The 20,370-nt window shown below is 34.1% G+C and overlaps 1 long non-coding RNA gene across 1 annotated transcript in view; it reads left to right on the top strand.

The window, feature by feature from the left end:
* LOC116272991 overlaps positions 1–8,089 on the top strand; it is a 76,138-nt gene extending 68,049 nt beyond the window's left edge. Inside the window, exons 5-6 of the long non-coding RNA XR_004181504.1 lie at positions 5,035–5,866; positions 7,960–8,089. This is a non-coding gene — a long non-coding RNA (uncharacterized LOC116272991). The remainder of the gene's footprint in view (positions 1–5,034; positions 5,867–7,959) is intronic.
* Positions 8,090–20,370: the final 12,281 nt, after the last annotated feature.

The following is a 20,370-nucleotide window of genomic DNA, read 5'->3' as shown; positions in this document are numbered from 1 at the left end:
TACATATAAATGGACAGACATACTATTTATGAGTTGGAAGAATAAATCTTGTTGAGATGTAAATTCTTCTCAAGTTAATCCACAGATTTGATGCTATCCCAATCAAAATCTCAATGGCTTATTTGTAGAAACTAAACCTATTATAAATTTCAGATGCAAAAGCAAAGGACCAAAAATAGCAAATCAAAGAAAAACAAAAATGGAAAAGCAGAGGTTGGTGAACATGCATCCATCATAATAGAAATGACGTGAAAGAAACACAAACAGAAAAGCGACAAAAGAAAAAAAAAAAAAAAAAGCAAGCAAGCATTGATGAACCCATGAGACCACTTCAGGAGCCAAAAATATATGTAGTATAATAGAACTTAGATTCAAGACAACATAGTTTAAAGATAGACAAAGTGGTCACTGGAATAGAACAGAGTCCAGAAATATACACTGTTAGGGCCCAGAAACCGATACTCTAAAATATGACACTTTCACATGCTGAGCTGAAGAAAGTCTCAAGGCCTCCAAGATCTCTCCCCTAATCCTGTTTCTCAGTCCTCTGTCAATCTCTAAGCACAGGATGAATTTATTCTCTAACGTCCTTATGTACATATCATCTAGACCCATCAAAGAAGAAAACAATTCCTCTGGTCTCTTCCCTGAGTTTTCATTAACTGAATGAACTCATATAGCAGGAAGAAAGACTGAAATCTGTCAATGCACATGGACAGACTTTTGTCACAAACCCTTCTCTGCTCTGTGGGCCCAACAGATTTTGTTCCAGGCCACTGTATGTTACTCAAGCCTACAGAATTTCCCTAAAAATTATTTATTAACCCCTTAAAATTATCCACACTTACCCATCATGCTTTCCCCTAAAATGTAGGACTTATAACCATTTGTACCCCATTGTGTGGTGAGGCAGTCACTATTTGATTCTCCCTCTTGCACAATAATAAATTTGTTTAACACTTCTCCTATTAATCTGCCTTTTGTCGGTTGATTTTTTTCAGTAAACCTTCCAAGGGTCAAAGGGACGGTTTCCCTTGGCACCTACAACCCACATATAAATATACAACTACAACCAATTTTTGACAAAGGTTGAAGAGAAACTCAGTGGATGAAAGATTGTCTTTTTACAAAAGGCACTAGACCAACTAGTGTTCATATAAAACAAGTATACTTCAATCATTACTTTGCATCGTACATAGATATTTTATTAAAAATAGATAATGAATCATAAAAATGAAAATTGTAAAAGTTATAAAATAAAATATCTGAGAAAACCGTGACCCCAGCTAGGCAAAGATTTCCTTAGTAATGCACAAAAATAATAGTGTTTTGTCAAAATTAAAATAGTTTGCTCTATAAAACACACAAATATGGAAAGACAAACTATTCCTTGGGTGAAAGTATTTACAAATTGTATGTCCCACAAAAGGACATGTATCCAGAATATAACAGTAAGTTTCAAAGTTTAATTTAAAAATAAGGCAAATATTTGAAAGAGTCACTTGATCAAATAAAATATACACAAGGAAAATAAACACAATAGTGTTCACTGTTGTCACTTCTTAAGGAAATGTAGCATAATACCACAAAGAGATACTGCTACACACTTACTGCAGTCATTAGATTAAAGAGACAAAATCACACTAAACGTTGGCAAAGATGTGAAAGATGTAGAATCTTCATATACTGCTAGTGGGGATATAAAATGGTACAATCACTTTGGACAAAGGCTGGCAGTTTTTTAAAAATTTCAGTATGTATGTAACATATGTTCTAGCTATTCCAGTATTAGGTATTTACTCAGGAGAAATAAAAGAAAATGTCTATAGATGCTTATCTATGAAGGTGCATTAGAGTTTTATTTGCAGTAGCTAAAATCTGGATACAAATAAATGTTCGTCAAAATAAATAATTATAGTGTGGTTTATCTATTCAACAGAATATTAATCAGTGCTTCTGTACATTTGGACTATTATAACAAAATACCATAAACTGGCTGACTTATAAACAACAGAAATTTATTTCTCACAGTTCTGGAGTCTGGGAAGTTCAAGATTCAGGTGTCAGCAGATCAGGTGTCTGGTAAGGCTCCACTTTCTGATTCTTGGAATGGCACCTTCTTGCAGTGTCCTTACATGGACGAGACCAGCTAGCTCTCTGGGTTCTGTTTTCTGAGGGCACAAAACTAATTCATAAGGGCCGCACTCTCATGACCTAATCATCGCCTTGGGGGTCCGGATTTTAACACATGAATTTTGGGATGAACACAACCATTCAGAAATATTTAGCAATGAAAAAATGCAAGAATTATTGATACATGCTATAACATGGGTCTCAGAATAATTATATTAAGTGAAGAAATACATACTGTATAACTCCAGAAAGCAAATCAATCCTTGTCAGAGTATGGTGAGGGTAACTGAGGGGATAGCAGGGAAGGATTATGAAGGGGTATGGAGAAATAGGGTATGATGATTATATTCATTATCTATATTGCAGTGATAGTATCACAGATGTTGCATCTGTCACAAATGGTACACACACACACACACATATACACATTTCCTGAGTTCAGAACTTGTACTCTACCCACTGTGCTCTGCTAACATTTTAAATCTGCAAAGATGCTGTCTTTCACAGCTGCATTCCTCCCTAATGGAACCTACGTCGGAGTCAATATCCAGAGAGGGCAGTTATTTTCTAAAGGGAAGCTTATGTGATTCACCACTGCTTAGATTCCATTATTGAAGTGACAAGCAAGGTTGTCACTCACAGCTTGAGATATCTGGAAATCCACTTCATTTAAATCAGTACGTGAATTTCTGCAAGAGTTTTACTGGAAAGACGTTATAACAGTGTTCTCTTTTGGTCAGAACTATTGTTTACCACTTCCCTGCTACCACTCCAAATTCTATGTTTTTCTACTTTCCATGATGGCCAAGAGCCATATTGAAAGAGTCTGAGCAGCCTCCGTCCCAATCTATAGGTATATGTTAGCATGTTTAGAGAAAGTGATGGAAAGGTTCAACTGACTTTTAATTACAAAGGGATACTTCCAGGATTTGGAAGATAGAATTCATTAAGATGGAAGGAGAACCCAGGTAGGTAGAATGATTCCTGACAACCCTGGCGCTTGCAAAATTGCTCCCTGAATGTGAACAGGACTGTGAGAAATCAATCCTATGAAACTTTTTCTATATTTACATGAATTTTTGGCAGATGTAGTTAAGGTTATTTATCAGTTGACTTTAGGTTAATCAAAAAGGGGATAATTAGGATGAGTTTGAACTAATCATATGAGCCCTTAAATATTGGTCAGCAGATCAGAGATGGAGAAGTCAAAGATTAGGAAAAACAAAGCATTCCCCCGCTGGCTTTGCATGCATAACCACCACATTATGGAGAGGGCCATGTGGCAGAAATGGTGCACATCCACTTAGAGGCAAAAACAGTCCCTGGTTCATATCCAGCAGTAAAATGGGGATATCAGTCCCAGCTGTAGGAAATTAAATTTTGCAAACCAACTCTATGAGCTTGGAAGAGAATCCTGAGCTTCAAGTGAAAACATAGCCCTAGACGACAACACAATTTCAACTACGTAAGACCCTGAGCATAGAATCCAGTCATGAAATGCCGGACTCCTGACTCATGGAATCTATAAGATAAAAAATTTTGTATTGTTTTAAGCTTCCAAGATTGTGATAAATTTTATATAGCAACAGGAAACTAATGAAAATGGTGATTAAACTACAATAGTAGTAAGCTGAGACCATATGACCTATCTGAAAGTAATATCACATGTGGAGTATCTCCTTGGGTCTCCTCGAGGCATGGCAAGACTTAATTCTCAAAATACTAAAAATAAGACCCTTATATGTTTAGTTATATATGGCTGAATTTAACTTAATTTGTTAATACTGGAATAAGCAGGGCAAAAAACAAAAACAAAACAACTGATTTAAATGAGAATATAAACAAAGCACAAAGAATGCTAGAATGAGACGATTGTCAATAAAATACAAAACTGGCTAGTCTCCTAGAAGATCTGGTGTCTGGTAACCTTCAGAGACACCTTCTCTACCAGATGAAGAATCATTTTCACATTATCAATTTTCTACAAATTAACCATGAATATAGAGTTTGCTTTCTAAACAATAGTAAATAGCAAGTCAAAAAAATTGGATTGTTCTAGTTCATTAACCCTAAGGAGATTTTATTAGACAGTGTTCTAATATGACATTGAAATGACATGCAATCCCTTTTCTCCTTTATTTCTAAGTTTTGAGTATGTCGTATTAGTGGATACTTTGAAGGTAGGACAAAGTGATGACTAAGAGCTTGCCCACTAACTTTTTTATAGTCCTGTGTATTATTATGGCTCTGAAGATTAAAGTGACTGCAGATTTTCTGTAAGCTGAAAGATGTCTAGGAATATTCAGAACTTGTAATAATCCACAACATAATTCACTATGTTATAATCTACTTGCGATAACTAAATACAAATTGCATTTCAATAAAAACTCTTTTGAAATTAGTTTATTTGTGCACTTAACAAATACATATTAGTAACAACAATAAAGACTTTCAATTTAACTCTCAAATTTAATGAAAATGTGTAGAAAAGTGATATTCCATACTACTTGTCTTAGAATTATAGTGAGGAATCTTTACCCCTTTAATGTTTTAAGATTTCTACCAATTAATTCATCATTCCCTTCAAGAACTGTTGTCTCAACTTTCATTTAATGTCTTAATGATCTCAATTTTCATCCACTTACTGTGATACCACAATCAAAGTTTCGGTTCAATTCAGTAATATTTCTCTGGGAAAGTTGCCATCAATTAATTAATTGCAAAACTTCATCAAAACTAAATAAAAATCAATTCTTAACCGATTTCCTTTCTTTGCTCCTATAATATATTGTACTTACCTCCATGAGGACATAAGAGTACTTGCCTTTTACTGTTTTGTAATTGTTTCCTAGGATATTTACTGAAAGTAAGGAAATATGAATTGCTCATTTTTATTCACAGAATCCACCAGAACATTGTTACCTACCAGGCAGTCCTTAAATGAATGGGAGCAATTAAAGAGACAAGCGAAAGGAAAAATCTTATATTTCAGTGTGTCATTTTTGGCCACGTCTATGAAGAAAACAATTTCTTGAGAACATTGGAACACCCTACGTTGAACTAACTAGCTTTTGAGTTTTATTAAACTTGTGAAGCTTCTGTAGTTTGCTTGTTTTACCTAGTCTTTCTTTTCTTCTGGTCTTAGCTCTCTGGAAATCAAAGGCATGTAATTAAGCAATGCTTAGGGAATGAAATACAGTTACTTACTTTCCCCTTTGTTTCTTAAATCAACATTGTCATTTCTCATTTTAACTCAGTCTAACCCCAATTGATGTACATTTTATACTTATAATTTAAATACAATAAATGAACAATAGATGCCTGTATATTCTAATAGAAATCTTTAAATAGTATAAACAAGTCACTAGCTCAATAATGATAAGTTGCTTACCACAAAGAATGTAGTGTAGAAATTGTAAAGCTTCATCTTTGTTTACACGTATGAATTAATATTTCAAAATTTGCTCTTGGAGGATTTTGAACCAGTGTCCCTTTTTAAACTCCTTCACCTTGTACTAAATGAGAGCATCATCCCTAATATTGCTTTGCTCATCTCTATTTTCTGTTGAATGAATAAGCCTACCCTTTTTCAAATATGATTACCCTCTTCTTCAGTTTTACTATTCCTGTGGAATTAGATCTCCTTATCAAGTACAGCAGTTCAATAATAACTTTCCTTAAATAGGTACATGAAGGTCAACTTGAGACTTCCTTCTCCACAGGGATCAAAAAGGTATGAAATGCCATTACAGCCTAAATTCTGATTGTCTCTAACCAAGCGGAAGGTATTTTTATAAATAAATCTAGATTTATAACAGATGGCTTAGCACAAGCAAAAAAGGGAATCAATAAGAAAAGTGAAAACAAGTATCAGTCAATGAATATTAACAGCTTAATATTAAAAAGACCATATGAATTCATAGCAACTGTATATACTATTATTTCAGAACCTTTATTTTTAATAAAGGAGAATATATTATTGTCATATGTGGTGCAGTTGGTTCTTTCAGTAGATGCTTATCTCTAACATCTGTTTTCATACAACTTAAACTACAGCAATTTACAGACATAACTATAAATAAACAGCCTGCTTATATGTCTGCATATTTTGTAAGCCCTGTGAATACACCATTTATTGCTCTTACAATGATCAGAATGCCAAGAATTTTCAGCTCTACCACCTGCAATAGAATTTGTGTAAAATTATCTTTATAATTTCCCAGATGGTAAGATAGCGAAGTCTTTTGCACATGTTTACAAATTTTTATGGCCTCTGATGTTTTTCTTTAAAAATGGATTGGATTTTTATCTTTGCATTGAATATCTTAATGCCAACAAACAGCTTAATGATAGAAAAGCTCCCTTGAAAGTGAATTAGAATTCAATTATTTTCCATCTCTATTTATAGGTTATGATAAGCTTTAGCTAAAAATATGATAGGTGGTCACATATTTCTGTAGGAACGAATGTCATATTGGACTGGCTGCTTTTGTTAATTTTGTGAAGATGGTTGCAGTCACATTCTGTCTTTTTCATATTCCTTGTTTGTCTCATATAATTAATCACTTAAGTGAAACCTGACTCTGTCTCTGAAAACATCTTTTACATGAAAATCCCACAGTGAAATGTATGTAACGTGAGCTGTAGAGCCATGATTAAGTCATCGGTTAGACTCGTAATATCTAATCTCAACAATGCAGCCAGAGCAACATATTTCAAATATATCAGACTATCCTCACTTTTTTTCTCAGAACCCACCAGTGGTGTCCTGAATTATTCAAGCACAAGTCCTCGGAAAGACCCTCTAGGATCAGATGCCCTTTCCCTCTCTAAACTCGCTGACTGGTCTTTACCTTGCTCATTCAGTGCCAGCCACAAAAGTGTGCGTGAGTCTTTGCTCTTGTGGTATGTGTGTTTGTTTATTTTGTTATTTTGTTAGTGTTTTTTTCCTCGTGTATGTGTGTGTGTGTATGTATATGTGACATGACAAAACCCATGTCTAGATCCATCATCTCCTCTTTTGGACCTTAACTGAAATATCACATTCTCTATGAGGGCTTCTCTGTCCACTGCCCTACCTAAAAATGCAACTTCTTTCTCAACATGTTATTTATTCCTTTGCCACTTAATGTTTTCCTTATCACTTATTATTTAACATAGTGTGTGTATGTCTGTTATGTTTCTTAATTATAGTGTTTAGTTTCTCTCTGCCCACTTGAATGTAAGCTCCAAGAGAGCAGGAATATTTGATCTGTTTACAGTAATAACTACTACATGGTAAGACTTTGTTAAATACTTATTGAATGAACTAATCAATGGGCGTATAGTATATTACCTAGTGTGCTCTTATTTAAAGGAGTATATAGAGGTAATCTTTAAAATATTTTAATGCAAATACCTGTGTGTATGTTCTAGTGAAATTAAGCTATAAAGATGCATTAGTCCTTTGGTTTCTGAATAAATCTAATGTTAAATATAAGAGTAGGAGATTGATTCAGCATTAGTTGGTAACACACTAAGAAAATTAATGGAAATTTTTATTCTTCTTCCACCAGTGATTCTATTCAAATTAGTTATGTTTTTATCCTAATTTTGATTCTTCTCCTTTGATTTAGATATATTTTACATAATGGAAAGAAAATCATTTTATAGATGAATATTTTCTTTTGTCTTTGCTTAAATAATAACATTAAATTTGGTGTCCAGCTAACTATAAACATGTTAAAAATATTTTTCTTTTCTTCAGCTACATATAAAATTTTATTATAGCCTAATCACCTTTTTAAATTATAACAGCATTTTCTTCCCTTTATTTATGTTTTCTAGAATCTAGAGTGCATCCTAACTTTTCATAAACGTCTATGGATTTGAGCTACTAGAGAAACCCTGAAGAAAATAAATGTTAATACAGTTTATGTTTTCTTTGTTTATTAAGGACGATTAAAATCTGACATGCCTAAGTGGAGGATAAATTATAGAAGAATCTAACAGTAGACTTCTTTTTTCTTTGCAGTGGCACAATTATAGCTCACTGCAACCTCGAATTCAGGCACAAGTGATCCTCCTGCTTCAGCCTCCGTAGTAGCTAGGAGTACAGGTGTGTGTCACCACACCTGGCTATTTTTTTTTTTATTTTTATTTTTTTGAAGTGTCAGGGTCTGGCTATGTTGTTCAGGCTGGTCTCAAATTCCTAGCCTCAAGCCATCTTCCCTCCTTGGCCTCCCAAAGCATTGGGATTACAGGGGTGAACCACGGTACTGGGCCTAACCACAGACTTTTAAATATAGCACAGCCTCTGTATATAATCTAGTCTGACATCTTTCCTGCAAAGAAAACAATCTGAGGCCCCTGAATAATAAAATTAGTTAGTAGCACATGCAGGTCTAAATCCAGGTACTCTGATAGCTTGGTCCTGCACTTTTTTCATCTGATATAAAAGGGACTCAAAGAAATGGTTCCCTAAATTTGTCACATTCAACACTTAGAAAGTAACAGGTTAAAGTTTTTGTTTGTGTATTTGTTTGCTAGCATGAAGTCTTAGAACAGAGTCAAAGCCATTGAAGGTTTTAGAAAATTAGCTAAAGTTTTCATAACACAACAAATAATTAGATTAAATGAGAACTAATGTTTAAAAAATAATGAAAGAAAAATAGGAAAATATAACATTTACTGTATTGACTATATTTCTCCTTTCTTTTTTCACTAAAAATATGTAATTCTTTTCTCAGTATACATTTTGTTTTAGGATTTTAACAATTACACAACATGATATATTTTCTTTGTACATATATACATGAATCTAGAATCAATTAGCAAATTTGTTTCATGTATCTTCTCCAGCCAATGTGTGAGTCACAATTCTACCATGGAATTCTACCATACACTGATTCGAGCAATGAATTTTAAAAGCCATATGAATCGTTATAAAGGTAGAATGTGTAAAAATAGTCCTGATGTGAAAGTCAATATTGCAGATATAATTTTAAACAAAAAATACAAACTACAACAAAATCAATTTTTAAAGTTATTTATAAAGGTAACAAGAAAATAGATTTTTTTTTTTTTTTTTAGTTAGGATTTTACACTGTCACCCAGGCTGGAGTGCAGTTGTGCAATCATTTCTTGCTGCAACTTTGATCTCCTGAGCTTGAGTGATCTTCCTGCCTCAGCCTCCAAAGTAGCTGGGACTACATTCATGTGCCACCATGCATGGCTAATTTTTTCATTTAACTTTTTTGTAGCCACAAGGTCTGGCAATTTTGCCCAGGCTGGTCTTAAACTACTGGCCTCAAGCTATCCTCCCACCTCATCTTCTTACAGTGCTGGAATCACAGATGTGAGCCATCATACCTGGCCAAGCACAATAGTTTCATCAGTATGCAAATGAGAAACTGTTGGAAGAGTTATTTTATAGGTCTTTAATAAGTAATAAGAAAACTATAGTATTTCAATTTATTCTTAATATAAAATTGTCCTATAAATTTTAATATTAAAAATAATACATAAAATATTTATGTGAGGGTACCATCAGCAAGATGACAGAAGAGGAAGCCTTGGACCCTCCTTTGTTCCATGAATACAACAATTCAGGAAATTCATGGAAGCATTTTCTTTGTAGAAAATCAAGGACTTGTTAAGAGGCTTCTGCACCCCAGGTGAGTGTGAAACTAGACACATTAAGGCCAATATGGAAATTTGACACATCCTCTCACGAGAATCCCTACCCCTGTTGCGGTGTCATATAATCAATAGAACCAACCCTCAGGTCTCTGCTTCTCCCTGAAGAGTGAGAGAGATGACCTGCATGTCCAGTGCTTCAACTTTTCCAGGGTCTCCACAGAGGAATGATTGCTGTCTTGCCAGTCTCAAAGCTCTGATGGGATCTGAAATAATCTAGCCATTGGGGAAAATAAAGATGGTAGTTTGGACTGGTATTTGCCACAGTCCCTCCCCTGGGCTCAGCAGATAGCTAGCAGATGCAAAATCCCAGCTCCCAGGCTTTCCTTGGAGAATTAAAGATTTGGTTTTAATGAAAAATGCCCTAATTTTTCAGGAGCTTCCCAAAGGAGTAGTTTCTGTCTTGCCAGTCTCCCAGTACTACAACACTTGGCATATTCTAGTTACCTTGGGGCCAGTGACAACAAAGATGATGGTTTGATCTAGCTTGCAGCTAGTTGCCACACCCTCCCCCAAGCTTAGCACAGAGCAAACAGGTAAACACCAAAACAAATGAGATCCCAACTTCACTCCAGGAGGGAAAGAGTTGTACAGGGTGCAAATGACCCAACTTTTCTGGGGGCTGACTGAAGAACTGTTCTCAGTGCTTGTCTTGGAGCACTGACAGGACCCGGCATACTGTAGGCCTGTGGGGGCCAATGAGAACAAAGAAAGTGGGTTTGATTAGCACAAAGGAATGAGAGGCCTGCAAAATCCCTGAACAGGCTTATTGGTGAAGACCTTATCCCGTATGAGGCCAGTCTGTGAAGGCTACAAGAGGTACCTTCTTTGTCTAATGTGCAGACACCAACACAGAGAGACAAGGATAAAGAAAAAACAGAGAAATATGTTTTAAATAAGGGAACAAAATAAGTACCTGGAAACTAACTTTAGCAAAGAAAGGTATATAATTTACCTGAGAGAAAATTCAAAATAACTATCATAGATGTTTACTAAGGATAGGAGAAAAATGCATGAACAAAGTGGGAATTGTCTACAAAGAGAAAATGTTAAAAGCACAAAATAGAAATCACGGAGGTGAAGAATACAATATCTGAACTGAAAAGAAATCCCAGAGGATTTCAACAGCAGACTAGGTAAAGCGATAGAAAGGACCAGTGAAGTTGGAAACAGATTATTGCAGAAAGAGTGAAGAAAGATAAAAGAATTACAGGACACCATTGTATAAACACACACACACACACACACATATTCATTTTTTTATATATATATATATAAAATGGTAGTGCCAGGGGGTAAAAAAGAGAAGTTACCCAAAAGATTATTCAAAGAAATAATGACAGAAAACTTAACCAAATCTTGGGAAGAAAATAGACATTCAGAGAATTTAGGAAGCCCAAAGAAACCCAACTAAAATAAACTCAAAGAAATACACACTGAGCCACATTGAAATCAAATTGTCAAAAATTAAAGACAATGAAAAAATTCTGGAATTAGCAGAAAAAAGTGACTTGTCACATACAGGGGAACCCCTTCCTCTCATAAGACTACCAACAGAATTTTCATCAGAAATCTCACAGGGCAGAAGGGACTGGGATGATACTCAAGAGTTTACCTCTTATCCATGATCTTGCTTTTTACTGTTTCACTTATACATGGTCAACCGCAGTTTGAAAATATTAGTCTTCTGATAGAATGAGAGACAGGAAGACCACAATCACATAACTTTTATTACAGTATAACATTTTAATTGTTCTAGTTTATTGTTAATTACTGTGCATATTTTATACATTAAATTTCATCATAGGTGTGTATGTATAGAAAAAAACATAATATTTATAGGGTTTGGTACTATCTTCAGTTTCAGGCATCCAAGAGATGTTGAGATAGATATCCCCAGTGAATAAGGGGAAACTACTACATTCAAAGAGCTAAAAGAACAAAACTGCCAAACCAGAATACTATACCTGGCAAAATTTTAATTCATAAGTGAAGGAGAGATAAAGATTTTGCCAGGCAAACTAAAGCGGAGGGAATTAATCACTAGACCTACCTTATAAGAAATACTAAAGGGAGTTCTTTTTTTTAAATTTTAAGTTCCAAGATACATGTGCAGAATATGCAGGTGTGTTAGGTAGGTGTATATGTGCCATGGTGGTTTGCTGCACCTATCAACATGTCATGTAGGTTTTAAGCCCCACATGCATTAGATATTTGATCTAATGCTCTTCCCCCTCTTCTCCTCCATCCCCAATAGGCCCCACTGTGTGTTGTTCCCCTCCCTAGGTCCATGTGTTCTCATTGTTCAGCTTCCACTTACGAGTGAGAACATGAGGTGGTTGGTTTTCTGTCCCTCTGTTAGTTTGTTGAGAATGATGGCTTCCAGCTTCACCCATTTCCCTGCAAAGAACATGATCTCATTCTTTTTTATGGCTGCATAATAGTCCATACTGTATATGTACCACATTTTCTTTATCCAGTCTGTCATCAATGGGCATTTGGGTTTGTTACGAGTCTTTGCTATTGTAAATAGTGCTGCAATTAAGATACTTGTGAATATGTTTTTACAGTAGAATGATTTATCATCCTTTGGGTATATTCCCAGTAATGGGATTGCTGAGTCAAATGGTATTTCTGGTTCTAGATCTTTGAGGAATCGCCACACTGTCTTCCACAATGGTTGAACAAATTTAATACTCCCACCAACAGTGTAAAAGCGTTCCCATTTTCCCACAGCCTCGCCAGCATCTCTTGTTTCCTGACTTTTTAATAATTGACATTCTGACTGGCCTGAGATGGTATCTCATTGTGGTTTTGATTTGCATTCCTCTAATGACCAATGATGATGGGCTTCTTTTCATATGTTTGTTAGCCACATACATAACATGTCTTCTTTTGAGAAGGGCCCGTTCATATCCTTTGCCCACTTTTGAATGGGGTTGTTTATTTCTTGTAAATTTGTTTAAGTTCCTTGTAGATTCTGGATATTAGACATTTGTCAGATGGGTAGATTGCAAAAATTTTCTCCCATTCTCTAGGTTGCCTGTTCACTCTGATGCTAGTTTCTTTTGCTGTGCAGAAGCTCTTTTGTTTAATTAGATCCCATTTGTCAATTTTGGCCTTTGTTGAAATTTTTTTTGGTATTTTAGTCATGAACTGGCTAGCCACATGCAGAAAACTGAAACTGGACCCCTTCCTCACACCTCATACAAAAACTAACTCAAGATGGATTAAAATTTAAATATAAAACCCCAAATCATAAAAACCCTAGAAGAAAACCTAGGCAATACCATTCAGGACGTAGGCTTGGGCAAAGGGAGTTCTTTAAGTTAAAAAATATATATATGATACTAACGAATAATATGATAGCATAAGAAAGGATAAAACTCATGGGTAAAATTAAGTATAAAGATAAATACAGAATACTACATAACTCATGGTGGCTTGTAAATCACTTTTAGAGCCAGTGTAAAAGTTGGAAGACAAAAGCATTCAAAATAGCTATTAATAAAAAGAAAAATTAATGGTATACAATATAAATAAATATAATTTTGTCATCAGTAACATAAAGTGTATGAATAAGATAACTGAAATTGTAAAATTTTTTGTATACAAGCTTAAGTTGTTATCCGATTAAAATGAACTGTTAAAACCATAAGATATTTCATGTAAGCCCCACAGTAACTATGAATACAATACCTATAGAAGATGCACAAAGGAAAAAGAGAAAATAAAACATACCAATAAAAAATATGAAACACAAAAGACAAGAGAAAGAAGAAAGAGAGGAACAAAAAATAAGAAAAAAACAGAAACAGGTTAACAGTAGTAGCAATTACCTATCAATAATTATTTTAAGTGTGAATGAATAAGACTCCCCTATGAAAAGATAGAGAATACTTTCTAAATTGCTTAAGTTCCTTATAGATTCTGGGTATTAGACTTCCGTTGGATGAATAGTTTGTGAATATTTTCTCCCATTCTGTAGGTTGATAGTTTATTTTGCTATGCAGAATCTCTTCAGTTTAGTTAGGTCCCACTTGTCAGTTTTTTTTTTTTTTGTTACAGTTGCTTTTAGGGATTTAGCCAAAAATCATTTGCTAATGCTGATGTCAAGAATGGTATTTTCTAGGTTTTCTTCTCATATTTTTATAATGTGAGGTCTTACATTTAAATCTTTTATCCATCTTGAGTTAATTTTTGTATATGTTGAAAGGTAAGGGTCTACTTTTACTCTTCTGCATGTGGCTAGCCAGTTATCACAGCACCATTTATTGAATAGGTTATCCATTCCCTATTGCTTACTTTTGTCAACCTTCTCAAAGATCAGATGATTGTGTATGTGTGGCTTTATTTCTGGGGTCTCTATTCTGCTCCATTGGTCTATGTGTCTGTTTTTATCCCAGTACCATGCTCTTTTAGTTACTGTAGCCTTGTAGTAGGGTTTGAAATCAGCTAGTGTGATGCTTCCAGTTTTGTTCTTTTTGCTTAGGATTGCTTTGGTTATTTGGATTCTTTTTTGTTACATATGAATTTTAGAATAGATTTTCCTAATTCTACGAAGAATAATGTTGGTAGTTTGATAGGAATAGTGTTGAATCTGTAAATTGATTTGGGCAGTGTGGACATTTTAATGATACTGATTATTTCAATTGATGAGCATGAAATGTTTTTCCATCTATTTGTGTCATCTCTGATTTCTTTCAGCAGTGTTTCATCATTCTCCTTGTACAGATCTTCAACCACTTTGGTTTGCTGTATTCTCAATTTAAAAATGGGCAAAGGGTCAGGTGCAGTGTCTCACTTCTGGAATCCCAGCACCTTGGGAGGCCAAGGCAAGTGGATCACATGAAGTCAGGAGTTTGAGACCAGCCTGGCCATGTTTTGATGACAAAACACCATCTCTACTAAAGACACAAAAATTAGCCAGGTGTGGTTGTGCAGGCTTGTAATCCCAGCTACTTGGGAGGCTGAGGCAGGAGAATCACTTGAACAGGGGAGGCAGAAGTTTCAGTGAGCCGAGATTGCACCATTGCACTCCAGCCTGGGCAACAGAGCAATGACTCCATAAAAAAAAAAAAAAAAAAAAAAATGAGCAAAGGGCATGAACAAACACTTCTCAAAAGAAGATATACAAGTGGCCAATAAACATATGAAAACCATGCTCATCCTAACTAATCAACAGAGAAATGCAAATCAAAACCACAATGAGATACTACATCACACAAGTCAGAATGGCTGTTACTAAAAAGTTGAACACACACACACCACACAAACACACATACACACATAATGGTGAGGCTACAGAAAAAAGGGAATACTTCTACACTGTATGTGGAAATGCAAATTAGTTTAGCCACTGTAGAATGCAGTTTAGAGATTCCTCAAAGAACTTAAAACAGAATTACCATTCAACCTAGCAATGTTATTATTGGGTATATAAACAAAGGAAAATAGATCATTATACCCAAAAGACACACATACTAGTATGTTCATCACCTCGCTATTTACAAAAGCAAAGACATGGAAGTAACCTAGATCCCCATCAATATTGAATTGGATAAAAAAATTTTTACATATACACCAAAGAATACTATGCCATAAAAAACGAACAAAATCACATTCTCTGCATCAAGAAGTATGGAGCTGGAGGTCATCATCCCAAGCAAACTAATGCAGGAACAGAAAACCAAGTAGCATATGTTCTCACTACTAAGAAGGATACAAACATTGACCACAAATGGACAAAAGCATAGGAAGAATCAAGACTGCAGTCTACTAGAGGGGGTAGAAAAGAAAGGGGCATGATTTTGGGGTGCAATTGGTTTTTGGGTGCAATATGCCCTGAAGCAAACCTGCAAATGTAACACTGGTATCTAAAATAAAAGTTGAAATTTAAAAAAAAAAAAAAAAAAAACCCAGAGTGGTGGAATGGAATTTTTTTTAAGCCAACGACAAACAAGACAAAATGAAAATCTAACTACATGTTGTCTACAATAAATCTGCTTTAGGTTTAAGAATATACATAGCCTAAAAGTAAGGAATAAAAAAAATATATACTTCATGCAAATAGTAATCAAAAGAGAGAAGTCACATAAGTGGTTTTACTTGTATCAGACAAAATGGATTTCCAGTCAAAATTTGTCACAAGAGACAAAGAAGGACATAATGGTAAAGGGGCCAATTTACTGGAAGATACAAGAATTATAAATATATATGCACTCAACATCAGAGCACTTAAATCTGTAAAGCAAATATTGACAGAACTGAAGGGAGAAATAGATAGCAGTATGATAATAGTGAGAGACTCTAATAGTTCATATTCCATAATTAATATAACAACTAGATAGAAAATCAATAAAATAGCAACCTTTAGCAGCAATATACACACAAACTTCAACTTACAATGGTTCTACTAATTAATTTTTCAACTTACTATGTGTTTTTTGGAACTTAACTCCATAGTAAAAAGAGGTGAATCTGGTCTTATGATGATTTGACTTATAATGCTTTGACCTCATGGTATACTTATCAAGGTAATAAGTGCATTTTTGACTTACAGTTGGTTGCTCAGGGCATAACCCATCTTAAATCAGGGAGCATTTGTAGACCAAATGGACATACCAGATCTTTGCATAACATTCTACCCAACAGTAGCTGAATATACATTCTTCTCAAGCACAGGAAAACTTCTCCAGGATATATCACATGTTCAATTACAAAACAAGACTTAATATAATTATAAAATCTGAAGTTATACCAAGTTATCATTTCTAACCAAAATTGAATTCTACTAGACATCAGTAACATATGGAGAACTGGAAATTTTCAACTAAGAAGAAATTAAGCAACACATCTTCACCCCTGGATAATCAATGAGTCAAAGAAAATCAAAAGAAAAACTAGAAAATAACTTGTAACAAATAAAAGTAAAATAACAAAACAACGAAACTTATGAGATGCAGGAAAAGCAGACTACAAGGGACATTTATGCAGATGTATCTACCTTGAAACGTAAGAAAGATGCTACATAAGCAATCTAACTTTATACCTCAAAGAATTAGTAAAAGAAGAACAAAGTATTCACAAATCTAGCAAATGGAAGGAAATAATAAAGTTATAACAAACGGAGTACAAAGAGAGTAGAAAAAATAAATAAAACTAAGAGTTTGTTTTTGAAAAAGATAAACAAGTTGACAACCCTTTTTCTAGACTAACTGGAAAAGAAAGATTCAAATAAAATCAGAAATAAGAGAGGAAAATTCAGACATTATAACTGATGCCATAAAACTTAAGGATCGTAAGATACATGTATGAACAATTATACACCAAAAAACTAGATAATTTAAAAGAAATAAACTTTTAAAACATACACCCTACCAAAACTAAATTTTCAAGGTATAGAAAGTCTGAAAGACCTGTATATAGTATGAAGCTTATAATAGTAAATAAGAAACTTCCATTTTAAAAAAGCCCCGGACAAAATGGCATCACTGGTAAATTCTACCTAACATTCAAAGATTTTCATTCCTTACTGTTTGAGGATTGTTTTTGAACAATCTCAAACTTTTCCAAAAATTCCAAAATTTCAAGAGAAGGGAACACTTTCAAACTAAATTTATGAGGCCTGCATCACCCTAACACCAAAGCCCGACAAAGACACTACTAGAAAATCAAACAATGGGCCAATATCCCTGATAAATAGAGATGTAAAAGTTCTTGACAAAATACTAATAAATAGAATTCAACAGCATCTTGAAAGGATTATACACCATGACCAAGTAAGGTATATGCCTAGGATGCAAAGATAGTTCAGCATATCAAAATTAACTAATGTGATACACCATATTAACAGATTGAAAGATAAAAATTATACAATCATATCAATAGGTACAAAAAAGTATTTGATAAAATTTTACATCTTTTTTATGATGAAAACTTTCAGCAAAACTAGGACTGGGAGGAAATTACTAATGAAGACCAAATATGACAATCCCACAGCTAGCATTTTATTCAATAACAAAAAGTTGAAAGGCTTTTCTCTGAGATCACAAACAAGGCAAGGATGCCCACTCTCACCACTTCTATTCAACATAGCACTGAAAGTCTTAGCTAGAGTAGTTAAGCAAGAACAAGAAATAATGTCTACCAAATCAAAAACGAATAAGCGAAATTGTCCCTTTACACATGACATGACCTTGTATATAGAAACCAGTCAAAACCCCATTTAAAAACTTTTAGAAATAATAAATGAATTAAGAGAACTTGCAGGATATACATTCAATATTTATATATCAACTGTATTTAGATACACTAACAACACATTGAAAATGAAACTGTGACAATAATTCCATTTACAATAGCACAAAAAAGTATGATTAGGATTAAACTTAAGTAAATGAGAAACTCATAAACTAAAAACTAGAAAACAGTGATGAAACATTAAACAATCCAAAGAAATGGAAAGATATATTTTTGAATTGGAATTTTTAATATTGTGAAATTGTCTATGCTAACTGAAGCAATTTATGGATTCAATGCAATTCTTATCAAAATCCCAATAGCAATTATTTATCTAAAGTTCATATGAAACCAAAAAAGGATGCCAAATAGCCAAATAAATCTTAAGAAAGAGCAGCAAAGCTGGAGGCATCACATTTCCTGATTTCAAGCAATACAAAGCTACAGCAATTAAAAATAATATGGTACTGGCATAAAGACAGACACGCAGGTCAGGGGAACAGAATAGAGAGCCCAGAAATAAAACCACACATATACAGACAACTACATTTCAACAAAGTTACCAGGAGTACACAATGAAGATAGGATAGCCACTTGAACAAATGGTGTTGGGGTAACTGGAAATCCATATACAAAAGAAAAATATTGGACCTTATATTACATTACAAAAAATTAATTCAAAATAAAGACTTAAAATCTGAAACTGTAAAATTTATAGAAGAAAACATAGCATAAAAACTTTATGACATTGGCCTTGGCATTTCTATGACCTCACATCTGTTAAGATAGCTATTATCAAAACAACAAAGGCCCAGTGTTTGTGAGGATGTGGAGAAATTGGAAACCTAATATACTGCTGGTGAGAATACAGTATGTGATTCATACAGCTGGTGAGAATGGTTCAGCCACTACTTAAAACAGCATGGAGGCTTCTCAAAAAATTCAAAATGGAACTACTATATAATACAACAATTCCACTGCTTCTGGGTATTTATCCAAAAGAATTGAAATCAGAATATTCAAGAGATATTAGCACTCTCATATTTATTTGTAGCACTATTTGCTATAGCTAAGAAGTGAAAGCAACCTAAATGTCCACTGATGGATGAATGGTGACATATACAAGAAATATTATCCAGCCTTAAAAAAGAAAGAAATTCTGCAATATGTGACAACATGAAGAACCTGGTGGACATCATGTGAAGTGGAATAGGTTAGTCACCAAAGGACAAATATTGCATGATTCCATTTATACACTTAAATTTATAGAATCAATGGAGTGGAATGGTGGTTGACAGGGCTGAGAGGGGGAAATGGGAAATTGTTAATTAGCATAAAATATGATTTGTACAATATAAAGAAGTTATAGAGGTCTTCTGAACAACATTGTGTGGATAGTTCACATTATGTTTTATACACTTACAATGTATTAGTAGGGGAGCTATCATACTGTGTTTTTTCCACAATGAAATAAATTTTTTTAAAAATTTATGTTAACTGTACAAATTTATATGTCTAATCATAGTAAAGTGAGAGGATATTGATCTATTGATCCCAGTTTAATGACTATCTCATATGAAAGTATATACAGTGAGATCTACATATGCATATATGTGTATGTTTGCATATTGGTTTACATATCTGACATTTCAACAGTTTTAGGCCTTTAGGTATATGACAAATTAATCTTCCTGAATACATGTGGAAAGCCTCAGTAATTTTGATGATGACAATAAGTTATTGGTACTCTTTTGGTAGCTTGGTTTTAGATTAATTTGAACCTAGCTAGGTGCCGTCTTTCTGAAACACAGAGGGTAGTTGATACAATGAGTAGCTCTTCCGTGTAGTTACAGTTATAAATTTGAAAGTAAGCCTGTTTTGTATATTAGAATAATGTCTCTCTACAGGTTCCCTTTAGTTCATTTTAAAGGTTCCTACCAAACATATCTATGTTAGCATCGTTTCGAGTTTCTATCTAATGTGCTAAAATAATAGAAAAACGGGAAAATGAGGGATTTGTTTCATCTGGGTTCATAGTACTTCTTGTGTGACCTTGCTGGAGGAACTACTCCTATTTTTTCATATTCTAGTACTTCCTCCCTTTTTATTACTACATCATTGAGAGATAAACATAGGGATATCACACAGATACTTGTATCTTTATTTTTGTGGTCACCTATGGAGATGAGCTAGATCCCCTCCCAATTAATAAACTGAAAGTTTAGTCTGATAACATTGCACACCAAAGAAATACACGGCAAAGTTTAGTACTCACACAAGAGAAACCTAGGGAGAGGAGAACAGGCACAAATAAGTCCA

The sequence above is a fragment of the Papio anubis genome, unplaced genomic scaffold (assembly GCF_008728515.1).
Source record: "Papio anubis isolate 15944 unplaced genomic scaffold, Panubis1.0 scaffold298, whole genome shotgun sequence".
NCBI lineage: Eukaryota > Metazoa > Chordata > Mammalia > Primates > Cercopithecidae > Papio > Papio anubis.
The sequence above is the reverse complement of the archived record's forward strand: the minus strand, read 5'-3'. Positions and strand labels throughout refer to the sequence as shown.